Source organism: Lepisma saccharinum, chromosome 30 (assembly GCF_977018435.1).
Source record: "Lepisma saccharinum chromosome 30, izLepSacc3.1, whole genome shotgun sequence".
NCBI classification, from domain to species: domain Eukaryota; kingdom Metazoa; phylum Arthropoda; class Insecta; order Zygentoma; family Lepismatidae; genus Lepisma; species Lepisma saccharinum.
In genome coordinates this window covers 21,911,227-21,926,587 of record NC_139258.1, presented here as the reverse complement: position 1 = coordinate 21,926,587, position 15,361 = coordinate 21,911,227, and the positions used below count along the sequence as shown (strand labels likewise).

The 15,361-nt window shown below is 38.9% G+C and overlaps 1 protein-coding gene and 1 non-coding gene across 2 annotated transcripts in view; one reads left to right on the top strand and one right to left on the bottom strand.

Annotated features, from left to right (window-relative positions):
• The window catches only part of scramb1 (phospholipid scramblase 1), a 152,130-nt gene that overhangs the window by 104,933 nt on the left and 31,836 nt on the right, over positions 1 to 15,361 (bottom strand). The window lies entirely within an intron of this gene.
• Positions 7,666 to 7,738, top strand: TRNAR-ACG (transfer RNA arginine (anticodon ACG)). Its single transcript has one exon. It is a non-coding gene; the product is annotated as a tRNA-Arg (tRNA).

Here is a 15,361-nt window from a genome sequence, read left to right as displayed (position 1 = left end):
CAGTTGGCATTGGGATAATGCGGAAATTCGCTTGGAAGTTATGGTTAGTAGAGTTTATTGTGCTCGAACAGTGGCGTGCCCAGGGGGGGGTTGGTGGGGGTTAAAACCCCCCCCATTGGTTTCGTCATTTAAAAAAATTCAAAGCAGAAATACATTTTATTTCATAAATTGCCAATATTGTAAAATGTTTACATTTGGCAATGAGAAATGTGTTGCTCCTTCAATTACTTTTGATAATATTGGAGTTGAGTTACAGCAATGCACAAGCATTCATTCATTCCTTAGTCACTGAAAAGGAAGGAGAATTTCCTTCTCAGTATGGTCAAGAAAACAGCCGTAACCCTTGGAATGCGAACTGAAGGAATCCCTCCTCCCCTTTCTTTCACCCACGATGACCCTCTTAGGAGAATGACCCTCCCTTTCCTGTTACGACAGTGCTGCTAACTTCCCTTTTCTTTCTTTCCCCTTCTTATACCATTTATACCAGCAGAGCAAAGTTCTGTGAGATTTGAATCACTACAATTAGTAGCAAAGTAAGTCAAAATCTTATTTCGCACCTGGATGCATATTTATTTCAAAATATCAATAATTATAATAATAATAATAATTGTTGCAGGCAGTAGTGAGGCATGGTTTTACGAAGTAGGCAATCGATGTTTTGTACAATAGCATGCCGGGAGGAAGGGAGGGATGCGTTATATAGCGCAACTGGCCCAGTCAGTTTCATAAACAAAATAAAAGCAATTAATATGCCAAAATATTATACGTTTTACTCTTGTGCTCTTTACAAATTAGATATTTTTTTCGCAACCAATTTCCAGCCTTCAGTTTATTGAATTTTCTTGTAACATGTGTGAAAGATCTCGCTTGAATTTGTGCGTAAATAATTTAGCAGTTGCCAACACTACTGACACTGACACTACTGGTTGCTGTCAACACTGGTGACGTAATTTGAGCTGGACCAAGCTGGATGCATGGTTCAGACATTCGACCGCCCGGTATCTTTGTCCCAAGTCCTGGTGTTCACTGGGGTTGTAGCGAGTTGCAGTCTGCAAGGTAGCAAGTCGAAGTGGTCGTGTTGTGTGTTACGTTTCTGCATGTGTAATAGATTTTTGAGGTGGAACTAAAGATGGATAGAAAAAAGAGGAGAAATACATTATTAGATTATTTCAAAAAGAAACAAAAAATGGAAGTTGAAGCTTCACCTTCCACAAATAGAACGTCAGAAAAGGTCGATTTAAGTTCAGAGGAATTCCATCCGAATTGCGAGAGTGAAACGTGCGAACTTTCAGACTCTTGATATTCAACAAGAAGGCATAACAGAAGATATTGCAAACCTTGTTGCAAAATTATGTCAAGGAACTGTCGAGGTAAGTGACGTTCATTATTTGATAGATATATCCATAGGCGGATTTAGAATTGTTTTTTCTGGGAGGGCACAGCATGTGCTGTAAGCATACAATCGTGTGTGTGCAGGGGAGGGGTGTGCCCGCGTGTGTATGTCTGGAAGACGTGCGTAGGATGTCACCCTATATCACCAATAAACTTTCGCAGGGCGAGAGAACATTATGATGAACAAGTTTCCTCAATGATTTCAGGGTCCACACCGATGGTGGTGTAATCAAAGAGGTCCTGGGTTTGATCCCCTGTGAAGGTGCATTGCACAGTGGTACGTATCCCGATTTAAACTTTAAGACCAGTTCCGATTAACGTATCTGAATATAAAATGGACTTTAAAATCATTTACTTTTTGTTTTGTTCACGAACCCTCGAAAAACGATATTACCTATCTTATAGATCCACCAAGGTATTTGAAACCCTGGCGTCGGAGCAGTGGCACTAATGTCGCTAGTGTATATGTATGCAACCACATTATAAAATCACGGTTGGCATGGACAGTTTTATTATTTTGTAGGAAAGGGATAAAGTTTGTATTACGACACGGGATAGACTAGATAGGCATCCTATTAACTGTAAAGATTCCTTACAAATCTTCTGAATATTTCTCTTGTACAAACGCAACAAATACAATAAGTAATATACGTGTGCAGTAATAAATTCATTTTCTGAAAGCATCTTTTCTGGCATCAGTGGTCGAAGTAGGGGATGCTGCCTTCAGTTAAGAAAGTTTCACAAATCATACCCCAATTAGAATAATTTTCATATTGAGCATCCTCCACCTACTGTATTGTCTCCATGTTGATCCATACAAGGATGTACCCCTCGTATTTCCAAAATCGATCAAACATCCCCTCCCTTTTCGGCTACGAATTTGCATTTCGAGCACTGTCTGGCAAGATTTTGTCGGGCTCAGTGACAGATCCTGTGGTGCGGTACTGGGCTTCGGAGCGGAAGGGGGGAGTGGCCCCTTCAACAGTTGGTTTCGCAGTTCCATAACGTTAACATTATACAAAATTCCTCTCCATAGACCTAATATGAAAATGAATATGACACATTAATGACACTGTAGTAGAAAATGTTAATTACTGAAGCGGTTCGTATTTGTTTGTCGACTGTCAAACAAATGTTTTGACCAATAATATAATAATACAATGCCAAAAATGTACACAATATTTAGCAAAACCATCTCCACAACAAGTACAATGTTGATTGAATTTATGTTTTAAATCCACTTTATGCACAGTAAGGCTAATCGGGACTGGGCCTAAAGTTTAAAGTGAGATCCGAACCACTATTAGCCTTCACCGGGTATTGAACCCGGGACACCTTGATTACAAGGCGACGACGCTCACACTGAAATGAAACTGTGGTATCGTCATCTTACAGCAATGCAAAGACGTCCAGTAAATGCTCTTGAAGCAATTGATATGTGCAGTGAAGTAATATTTCCCTGGGTAAACACACGTTTGCTCATATTATGTACGATCCCGGTAACAACAACATCAAATGAGAAATCATTCTCAACTTTGAGGCACTTGAAGACCTATCTTCGAAATACCATTTGCGAAGAAAGATTTTAAATGGGTTAGCTGCTCTGAACATTCACCGTGATGTAAAAGTTACTTGTGACGATATACTGTCAGAACTCGCACAGAAACCTCGATGCCTAAATTTCAGAATTTAAATTGTTGAACTGTGGTACCTTATTTATTACTGTCTTTAAGACATCAAGTAGTCTTAATCTCTTTAATGTTGTTACAATGTTGAGTGCACATACTTTTTGTTTAAAAATTATATTTGAGAAATTAAATATAAAATATTAATAATTTGGAAATATTCAAGCAGGTGCTTTTATATGATGCAATAAAAACATGAAGCATCCATAGCAAATACATTGATTGCGTTCATTGGGGGTAAAATCCAAGTATATTAATTATCTAATTTATTACAAGAAATTTGACCTGTGAACTGGAAAATGTGTTAGATTCATAACCCCCCCCTTACGAAAATCCTGGGCACGCGCCTGTGCTCGAATGACGAATGTGAGCAATCTGCTGTTCAATACGTCGGTCGCGTGTTGGTCATTTGTTTGCGAATGTCCCAGGGTTGTAAGTTTTGATAGATTCCCCCTACGCATACATCAATCGACATCGGAGGCAAAGCGAAAATTCTATTCCATTTTCTGTTTCAAACAACGTTCTCCGCGGGATAGAATGTTGATCATCAAGAGAACCGTAACACTCAAATTCCGTGGAAGACATATTAGTTCATTATTCACCGTCATGTTCGTTGATCATCCATTGACCACAATCATTTTATTCGTGCCAGCGTGGATAGAATTGTAATATATAAGGTTGCCATCGACAGTGTGCGTTTGAGATGCAAGTTTATACAGAGCTTTCAAACTGATGGAGTATATAAGCAAATTTAGTGCCAATATTATCATAAATTTGTCCTTTTTACAAAATCTTAGAAGAGGGTGTTGAACAAATCACAATCTTCATATACAGTATGTAACATCGTTATTCGTACACATAGAATTTCCGAGGAAAAAATGTCATATCTACTAGTAAATATAATCATTTTCATATGTGCCTGGAAATTATAGTTAATGAAGGTTTCACCAACAAATGTCAATAATAATGTATGTTCAATGTGTATAAACAGAGCATATAATTTGTGTGAAAAGAGAAAAACACGCTGTTTCATGCAACATTGTTATTCGTACAGGCAAGAGTTTCAATCGTCCTCGCATACAGCGCCACTGCTATTCGGGCGATTTCGTTCAGTTTGCAACTTCGTAACAAGTTTGAACATGCAGGCGCCATCCGCGTCAAGCGAAATGCTGGCATAGATATTGTTGTAGGCCTATCGTCTATCTATCAGCGTGTTCGAAATGGGCAAGGTGAAGGAACTTAGTTCCGATCTGAAGGATGTTATTATAAATGTGGCCCTTTGAGGTTATTCGTTAAGAAAAATTGGACAAACAGTCAATAAATCACACTCCACAGTTCAAAACATAGTAAACAAATTTAGAGAGGAAGGTTCAACAAAGAATGTGCCGAGAAAACCAAAAGAGAGACGGTTGAATAAACGTGATGAACCCTTTATTTTAAAAAGAGTGCGAGAAAGCCCCCGACTAAATGTTCCTCAGTTACGACCGTTAGTAGAAAATGTTGCTGGCAAGATGATGTCGGATCAAACTGTCCAACGTGGCTTGTGGAAGTATGGATATCATGGCAGAATACCACGAAAGAGGCCGTATGTAAATACGGTGAATCGCAGGAATAGACTTTCATTCGCGAAAGAGCACATCCACAAGGACCAGGAATTTTGGCATAGTGTCATATGGTCAGACGAGTCCAAGATTAATATATACGGGTCAGATGGGATAAATAGGGTCTGGAGAAAATCAAATAAAGACAATGATCACATTAACACAGTTCCAACAGTTAAACACGGTAGCGGGTCATTAATGATTTGGGGCTGTATGTCGTCCAAAGGTGTTGGTACCACCCAGTTTATTGATAGTATCATGGATGCATATGTCTATTTGGACATATTGAAAAACAATGTAAAGCAGAGTGCCCAAAAAATGGACATTCCGCCTATCTACAGATTCCAACAAGACAATGACAGTAAGCATAAGGCGCGAGTTAACATGAATTGGCTAATATGGAATTTGCCCAAACTACTACAAACACCAGCTCAAAGTCCAGACTTAAATCCCATTGAGCATTTATGGGCAATTTTGAAGAGGCGAGTCCATAAAGCAGGTGTCAAGTCCAAACAAGAGTTGAAAACTGTTGCGCAAGCCGAGTGGAATAAAATAAGCTCTGAAACATGTCGGAAACGTGTTAATTCTATGAAGAACAGGTCTCAAGTAGGGATGGCCAAACGGATCCGGATCCGGATCCGAGAGTTTCGTATCTCAATCCCATTATAATATTACCACACCTTAAAAGGTATTATGATCTTCGATTACAAAGAAATTTTTCGTTAGTCCTACAAGAATTTTTTCAAGTGTTGTTCCTAAAATAAATACTTTGCTACGCATCGGCTAACACACTCGTGCACAAATGTCAGAGGTGAATTTGTAAATGCCATTGAAACGAATATGTATTCATTCGAATGTATTGGAAATGAAAACACACATAAATGTGAGACATTCCATTCCAGGATGAAACCTTTAACACATATAACAAGATAGATATGTTATACAAAAATTATACACTTGTTCTACAGTTACAGTTTTACATATTAAAATAAAACATTATAATAGGCTATATGCAGTGTTAAATAATTACAAAGTGTAAGACTAACAAGGGAGGTTATCTAAGTGTCCCCCTCCGATTTCCATGAAACTTGACAGGTGTATAGTGGGGCCCAATGGAAGCAATACTTTTTTTTTTGTTTCAGCTAAAAAACTGTTTTAGGAGGCAAAACCCCCTCAAATGTCAAGATGAGGACAAATTGAAGTGAGGGTCTGACCACTGTGTCCCCCTCCGATTTCCATGATACTTGGCAGGTGTGTGTATAAACGGGCCCAAATGAAGAAATACGTGTTCTTTTGTTTCGGCTAAAAAACTGTTTTAGGGGTCAAAACCCGCCTCAAATGTCAAGATGAGGACAAATTGACGTGGGGATCATCTGACCCCTGTGTCCCTCTCCGATTCCCATGAAATTTGACATGTGTGTAGAGAGGCCCTATGTCCCCTGTTTCTTCCTATGCCATATTTACGTGGTTTCGGGGTCAGATCCCCACTTCAATTTCTCCTCATCTTTACATTTGAGGGGGGGCCTCTATACACCTGCCAAGTTTCATGTAAATCGGAGGGGGAGACTTAGACCTCCCTTGTAAGTGTATTAATTAATTACAAATCGTGCATGCGCGCACACACACTATATATATGTGTGTGTATATATATTATATATATATATATGTATATTAGCAGGTAACAATATGTTATAAGCACATTCTTACTTTCCAAAGAAGCGCATGTGGGATGGCAAAACTCCGGATCCGGATCCAAAAGTACCGGATCCGGATCCGAAAATTCTGGATCCGGATCTGAAAATTCCGGATCCGCGGATCCGGATCCGAAAAATTTTAGGATCCGGAACCAACCGCATCCGGATCTGGCCATCCCTAGTCTCAAGCAGTAATTAAAGCCAAAGGATACGCATCAAAGTATTAGAACTGTCAGTCAATTTGCTTTGAATATACTTTTTTCTTTTATATTATTAAGTGTACGAATAGAAAAGTTGTACAAAAAATGGCATGTTTCTCTTCCAGTTTCATTTAATTTATTATTGTCATTGGTTATACAGAATTTGGGTAATATTTTATGTTCCTAGTGATATCAGTTATTGAATTGTAAAGAAACAATTTCAAAAGAGTGTATTTCCTTTCAGATATTAAAGCATTTTCTTTTAAAATCCTTGTGTACGAATAAGAATGTTACATACTGTATCTATATCTTCCATTTTGTATTTGTATTTTTTGTTATTTAGCGAAGCTTCTCTGTCACTTTTGATTAATCGTGACCATGAGGATGAGTGATGATTGGATGAAATATCCTTTCCAATCTATGCACTAATGTAATAAAGCAATTTAATCTATTTAACCAATATTGTGCACAGAATAGGATTAGAAGTGAGTTTTGTAGAACTTGAAAATTAAGTAAGATAGGTAGAGATTGAAGATTGTTGGAGGGGAACACTTTAACTTGAAGTTGAAGTAGTGCTTTGGGTGAAAAATGCTTGCCCCCATGGAAAAAAATCGGCGGGCGCCCTTGAATGTAGTGGTTAGTTTAACATACTTCGAACGCGGAATTACTGTTCCTATTTCCGTTGAAAGCACGGAAATTGATTTGTTTGCGTGTTCTACCAGACATGTATTCATCGTTCATCTTCGTATTATAGCGGCGCAAAGACACCACAAGTAAATAAAAATAAACGTTGAATTATTTCCTTAAGATAAATGAGGAAGATACGAGATCTATGAATCAAATTCGGTTTCAGTAAAAAGGAACTACAACATATAATTTCGTAATCAGTGTACAAAATAAATTACTACATCTATGAATGTTATGTACAATTATCTCCATATAGTTAACCTTTAATTAACAGAGATGACATGAAACATTGTTCGATTATTTTTAGTCACTTATACATACTTTCATAAATTTCGTTAGGCAGTTGTAAAGCATAATTACTGCTAAATTCTGAGTGCACTTCTGGCAGTGCTAAGCGTCTATACGTGGCCCAGTGGCGCAACGGATAACGCGTCTGACTACGGATCAGAAGATTCCAGGTTCGAATCCTGGCTGGGTCGCAACTCATTTTTTTTTTTTTTTTAGAATATCAACAATAAGCAAAAATGTCCTTTTTTGTGACAATGACTTATCGGCTTATAATTAATGCAACAATACACCTTCTCTCCAATTACTATGAACTGTGGCATTGTTGGGTAGAAATTATTTCACATTTCAATGTCAAATGTGCATATTCCAATTTTGTTAAAATATTGGAGTTTCTTCCGTTAGCCTGCAACTAATGCCCCACTGAACGAGTGTTTTCGTACATGAATGGTTGTATACAGTGGCGGCGATTTGGTTCCAAAACCGGAGGGGGGGCAAAAACAGTATATTTCCCTTTGTAGATAAGGTTTAGCATAGTTCGGGGGCAAAAGTGGCGAAAATTTGGGGGGGAACTGCCCCCTCGTCCCCTAATCCCCGCCACTGGTTGTAGACAAATGACAGCAACGGTCTTTCAGTACAAACTTTGAACTTAATCACACGTTTGTAAACTTTTGCAAAATGCTATTTGGAAACAATTCTCTACTGAAGATGATCCTTTTGTCGGCAAAATATCAATGAATGAGTTCTAATTCTAAATGATTGCTTGGTTGCAGTGCATTACATGCCATCATTATTATGTACGCTATTTACACAGCATTTATTTATTTAGTGTTCAAACGTAAGTATTTGAGACGAATCAGTTTTATATTAAAATGTGCACATTTTGCCGTCCCGTTTTTCCTTCAGGAAAATATGAAAAATGTGCCATTTTGTTGTTTCAAGAATCTGATGACGTTATTTGTGAGTGTTCCTTCAATTTCATCCTTATTTGTGAGTGTTCCTTCAATTTCATCCTTATTTGTGAGTGTTCCTTCAATTTCATCCTTATTTGTGAGTGTTCCTTCAATTTCATCCTATCATCACTAATCGTCGCGATTAGCAAAAGTAGCTGAAAAGCGACACTAAATAACAACAAAAAACGAAATCAAATATTATACATTACAGTGTATCAAAATCTCGGACACGAAGTCTCATCTCGATTCTACAATGCCTCGTTCTGGTTTCGAAGTGTCTGTTGTTGTTGTTGATTTGCTGTTTTAAGTCCACTTTATGCACAGTAGGGCTAATCGGAACTGGACCTACAGTTTAAAGTGGAATCCGAACCACTATTTCCCTCCACCGGGTCGAAGTGTCTGATCAGGTTCTAGTTCTCAATTTTTAAATGTATGAGACTAGACTAGATTTCATGACGCAACAGCCCTCTGTGAGCCAGGGCCTGCAAAGCTGTTTTTCCATTGGGTGACGCGTGGTCAGCGCATCGAGTTCCATCGCTGCTGGCTTTGGAGATCGAAACTCGCCACTTCTTTTCAAGTATCTCCCCAATAGTCCTCACGATGCTGAACATTGGAGGCTTTCACCGGGAATCGAACCTTGAACCTGGATCTATAGAGACCGAAGTGAGACCATAACATTATCTATATACTAGGTCTGAGCCGATACCATTTGAACAGATACATCGGCAGACTCAGTTCTCCTACTACCCCCACCGGCACGCCACTGTGTTTTCTCTTTGTGTTGTAAATATACATCTACGTCTTTATCTTGCTAAACCCATCTGGAAGTGCCTAAAAAGATTCCACACACCTGCAGCCACCTGCATCCACGCTCTTTTTCCTGCTGAACGTGATGAATCACTCGCAGCCACGAACGACAACTGCGAAAATTCCAAACTTTGTTCGCGATCGAAAGTTTCCCGTTTGAAATCCTGGCTGTCCAGGTGACGGGCGACCCTGCAGCTAAATCACGTCAAAGGCTCGACAAAGCAGTGAGAAAAAGCAACCGGTGAAATTCACAGGCATCTGACACGGAGGCTGAAAATTACAAGCGCTGGCTGGGGCTTGCCCGCTGGCACAACACTTGAACGAGAAACATCCACACATGGATTCGTGCATGAAGACGAAATCTGTAGTGGAAAATCGAATATTTTTGACTCGCATTTGCGAGAATAACTCCAATGGTCGCTGTTTTATATTGCTTTTTATTTTTTACCTTATGGTATTTCTTAAAAGAAGGTTAGGTCAACAATCTGGACCTAAACCCCCACCAAAAATGTTCGGAGAGGGCGAGTTTTTGTTGTAACAACAAAAGATACACAATTAGTTTTGACTTCAAATATACTTCACTTATATCGAAGTTCTAGGTGGGCAGGCCATGTGGCACGAATGGGAGAGGAAAGAGGAGTTTACAGGATTCTTGTTGGGAAACCTGATGGTAAGAGACCTGTAGGAAGGTCGCGTATTCAAATAATCTACCAAACAAAGCCCACATTATTTTTTTAAAAAAAACTGTCACGTTTTAAAAAGGGCTGTTGTGGAAAAAATGTGTCAGTCACTTTACCGCATGTAACAACTTTATGTTGTTATTTTCCGTTGATAGTAAGTTTCAATAATGTATTTGGAATCCTTTGTTAATCAAATAAATAAGCATGTTTGCCTCTCTCATTACGCATTTCACCATAGCTTGTTATTTGCACAAAACTTGGTAAATATTCGACCAACAACAGTTCCTCTTCGCTCTTTGATTTCCTGCGACAATTTCTTTTAAAACTTCTTTCAGCCAGTCTCGCCGTGGTTTAATCGGACGGAAAACCACAAAGTTGAATCACTGTGGGACACTGCAACATTTTTCCCTTTCCTTCCGAATTGGCGCTGTGGGCTAAGTCGCGTGTCTATCATGATACAGATGCAACGCAGAAGACGTGACCCAGCTGTCTTTTTCTATGCCGTGTTTGTTTGGAGTAGTTCCCTCGATCGCCGACAAGAGCCGCCACCAGCGCCTCCTCAAGCAACAAATTCGTCTGTTCCTTTTCTGTTTTCTTCTCGAACCCCTCCTCGAACTGTTAGTTGCGTGATTGCCCTTGCACATTTCACCAGAATTGCCAACTGGCAACGATATTATCGCTAGATTTGGCGCTCACGAAATAGAATAAAGCATCGGGTCAGTGTACATTGTTTGAAATGAACTTTACAAATTATGAACTATATGGAAATAAGGTAACCTGAAGAAAACACAAATTAAGAAGTTTTCAGTCAGTTGTAGACTTGTAATAGAGGAAGAATCAAGGACACAATAATATGAAGGTAGAGAATGAGACAGGAAGTGAATAAACAGAGGGAAATATAGAGGGGGAGAGAGAATGTAAGAGGCATAAGGCCAGAGTAACAAAAAAAGAGCAACAGGTCAGAGAAAGAGAAGAAAATGAAAGCGAAAATAGCAAGAAAGAAAGCATAAGAGAGAGAGAAAGATTAGAAGACATAGCGAATGCAACATGTATGTATGAAAACTAAAAATAGTGTTTATATTTTTTGTACTGTTGAAACGTGCAGAAACAATCGGTACTCGATGGTCGGTGGTCGTTACTCGAAGCAAGTAGCTATTACTTCTAAACACTAGTACTTTCATATTACTTTCAATAGAAAACAATGATAGCGGAATAGTACAGTCACGTATCTAGAAATATATTTCGGCGGGGTCCGCACCTAGTGCTTAAAAATAACAATAATATTTAACTTATTATAATTATATTAAATTAAAATAATAATATTAATATGTAAATTAATTAGTTATCACATGAATTGGTATAAAGACTATGAATAGATAGAGAATTGAATATTTATTCAATAACAAGAAATGTTAAATCCAGTTGACGAAAAGTAAAGTTCCTGATTAATATTTTATGCATGTTATTGTAAGTAGTGATGTGCATATATATATATATATATATATATATATATATATATATTTATATGTATATATATATATATGTCCTCGTCTTGAGATCGTTCGCTGCGGGACGGCGTAGGTTCGAATCCGGCTCTTCGGCCTACGTATAGGGCCGGTGGCAACCCACCATCGTGAGGAAATTGGGAAGCTCCGAGTGAGTGTGCGTAACCCGGTCGAGAAGACCTACAACAACGGCTGGGGGTCCGTCGGGCTGATCACCCGTCACCTTACGCTATAACAGGTGACGGAGGAACAGTGTGGGAGGGAGACCAGCAGTCGGTAGGTAAGCCAAGGCCCGCCAAGGTGCTGTAGAGCTGTGGGTTATATATATATATATATTATATTTTATATATATATATATATATATATATTTGGTACTGTCATTCAAATCCGTATGATCCCAATCTAATCCTTGCTTTCTAGAAGTTTGGAGGAAATAAATAAATATAGATTATACAAATGAAATGCTAAACAAGCATACTTCCATTATTTGATTGATTGAATTGTAGTTTTAAGAGTGGGCTGGAGGTTGGCATGAAAGTAGTTTCCTGGCCCGATGCGATACAGAGACACCTAGCGACATATCAGTGAACTAGCAATTTTTCTCTGTTGTGTCCTAAACTAGAGGAAGAGCACAGGCCGGAGGGCAGAGGACCTCCCCCCCATGGTGGAAAGACTTGCCACCAAGTGTCCCCCCTGCCTTCACCACCCCCTCTCCTTCGTGACCGCTGCGAAAGGGCACCACCTGTTTCATTTCATTCTGGTTCCGGCTTGTTTCAAGATTTCTCCACTGGCAAAATATTCACTGCTGGCTGGCCCTTGCTTGGAAAGTCAGGACCTTCACAAATGAGATTTGGATTGAATAAATTTTGTTCATTACAGTGGCTGCTATAATTATGTAGAATTTCTCTTTGTGCGGTTGAGATTATAAATTGAGAGTAAAGAAGGTGGTAGAGATTATCAGTTGAAAGTAACGACGAATCAAGTAAGAATAACTAATTGAAAGTACGCTGTGTAAATGTATAGCATACCAGTGGCAGTGATAACAAGGCAGAGGCATACTAGTCGCCATTTACTTTCTTTTTTTTTGTAGGGGGTTTCGTGTTGATACAAAATTTGTATCTAATAGTAATAAGCACAAACAATAGTAACAGTTATTATTTTAACTACTACGAACAGTGCTGATAATAATTCGAGATGGACGGGAGCGAGACTATTTCGAATTTAAAGGAAAAAGTCTTGGATATGTGGAATGACCTAGGGATAATCAGAAGAGGCGAAAGACAAACCAATGGAACAAAATGTACAACTACAGTAGTAGCAATGATGTAAGGTAACGAATAGGTAAACATTGAACTTACACTTTATGTATTACCCATCTTAAAAACAGCTCAAACGTATTTGAAACTTTCTACATGTTATCATTTTGTATCATTATGACACGTGCTTCCCCTCGAACTAATATTTATTGTTGTTAATTTCCTTTGTCGTTGCACAAATGTTTATTGCTCTTTCCAATTCTAGAAATATTTTTAATGTTATTCGTAATACCTTTAATTTGCTGCGTGATTTTTGTGTTATTTAATATTAAGACCTATTACTGATGATGTCACAGAATAGTGACTCACCCTTGTGTCACGGGGAGGAATCATTCAAGTAGTTTTACTGTCATATCGAGATGAGAATCGCATCCACGAATGAAGGGAGCTAACCCAGCTAGCTCGCAGACGTTCGTAATTTCACATATTGTGAGCGAAAAGGCAACAACACGAACAATTTCTGCTTTCAATTGTTCGTTGACTAAGTTATCAATCCTCTCCTCAACTGTATTTCTGATTTTTTAATATTTTTTTTATTAGCGTTGCTTTTCTGCCACGTTTGGCTAATGGCGACAATGAGGATGAGTAATTGTATGATGAAATTGATGAAGAGACACATACAAAGAACACCCATGCTCAGGCCAGGATTCGAACCCGCAACCTCTGGTGTCGCAACGGGCTGTGCTAACCACTCCTCCACAGAGGTTGGCAAATTTATTTCGTGATATAGAAATACTTCTGAATGAATAAACTTTATCAGGGTACAAATTTTCTACGCTTTTCACTATCCACTTCACAACAAAAGTAAGCATTTCACTTGAAAAATCTACATTCCTCGTCTATAGTCCTTTTCTTACTCCCACGAAGTTTGGGCAGCCATATGGTTCCCTCAAACTTTTACAGAAACTGACTTTTCTTCCAGGTAAATCCTTGAAAATCAAGAAACAGACTCATAGGCGACAGAAAGTATGCACGCTGCCCTCCCCCAGCTGGCAAGATATTTTCGTACTTCAGAAGTAACATGTCCATCAGCTTGCTTAGTTGACACAACACCTACTCTATAATGGAGTGTATACCTGTGTGGGGAAAATTGGTCAATGTGTTCAAGTTTGGATGAGTCTGGTCTTGTATCATGAGAAAAGAGAAAACGCGATAACTACAAATGTATAGATAATTTCAAGCATGAAGTGTTAAGTGGGGCCAAGGCGGGCCGCATTAACAGATGCTGGGGCCTACATGCGGCTCGCGGGCCGCGAGTTTGACTGGCCGAAATATCAGGAGAAAAGTTGTTACGCTTCTTCCAGGAGACTCGAACCTGCGCGGGTCCCGTAGCTGGAGAGCCCAAAGCATGACGCCTTGGACCGGACGGTCACGATGCAGGACAGCAGGCCCGTAGGCAGAATTTTATTTTTGGGGGGGGATGCTCATCCCTTATCAGCAGCTGCCATCTAAGGGCGAAAAAGTGAGGGAACCTCTGAAGATGAGTTTTTGTTTCCTAATTTTAATTTGGCAAAGGGGAGCTCTCTCACTGTACCAAGCGCCGTCAACCCTATGCCGGTCGTTTGAGTATCTTGAGTTTGAGTTTCTGTAAGTCTTCTTTATGTATAGATAGGCTAATCGGGACTGGACCTACATTTATAGTGGGATTGAACTATTGGGCGTCCACCAGGTACCAAACTCGGGACCTTTTGACATTACGAGGGTCATCTTTACCATTACGCTATAGGGGAGGCAAAAATATCTGAAACTAAGAAGACATTTTGAATGGACATGTAGAATGTAGGAGGCAGGGTTCGCGCTGAAGAGGAAGAAGACGGAATTCTCCCTCCCCTTTCCTAACCTGTACATCTCTAATGTAATTCTCAATCAAGCCAGGAGTCTTGTCCTTCTACATTTTATGTCACTTTTGTTATTGTTAATGAAGAATTCAAATTAATAATTTGTCTTTAAATCTCAAGTTAGCAAGTCAGCCAAAATTATGTTTTTATACTAAATTTTAGATTAATTGAAGATTTGCAAAGAAACAGTAGACCTTTTCATGATCCTTCCACTCCAAAAACAAAAGGTTTTGTAAGAGTCACATCAAGTTTATGTTTGGAAATAGTGAAGTTCTAGGAACCACACACACACACACATATGTAAGCAACAACGATAGTAGGCTATTGTAATTTGGAGAGGATGTGATTTGTGAGCGGAACAAGCATGGGAATTTAACGAAGTTCCTTTGCGAATCATCAATTATGTGTGTGTGTGTGTGTGTGTACACGTATTTCCTACCTGCATCGTTGACTCACAAAGTACTACATGTGAGGTAAAACTATCGAAATGTAAAAAGAGGGAGCGCTACCACCCTCCCCGCCTTTTCTACATTTCATTCAAATCGAACACCAGGCACGTATCGAGATATATATTTCGGAGGGGCGTCCTAACGTAATGTCTCAAAATAATAATATTAATAATGTTAAATTAAAATAAGTATAATTATATTAAAATAATTAATCTATTTTTATTACATTAATAGATAAGAAGGCGATATAACAACAGTGATACAGTATA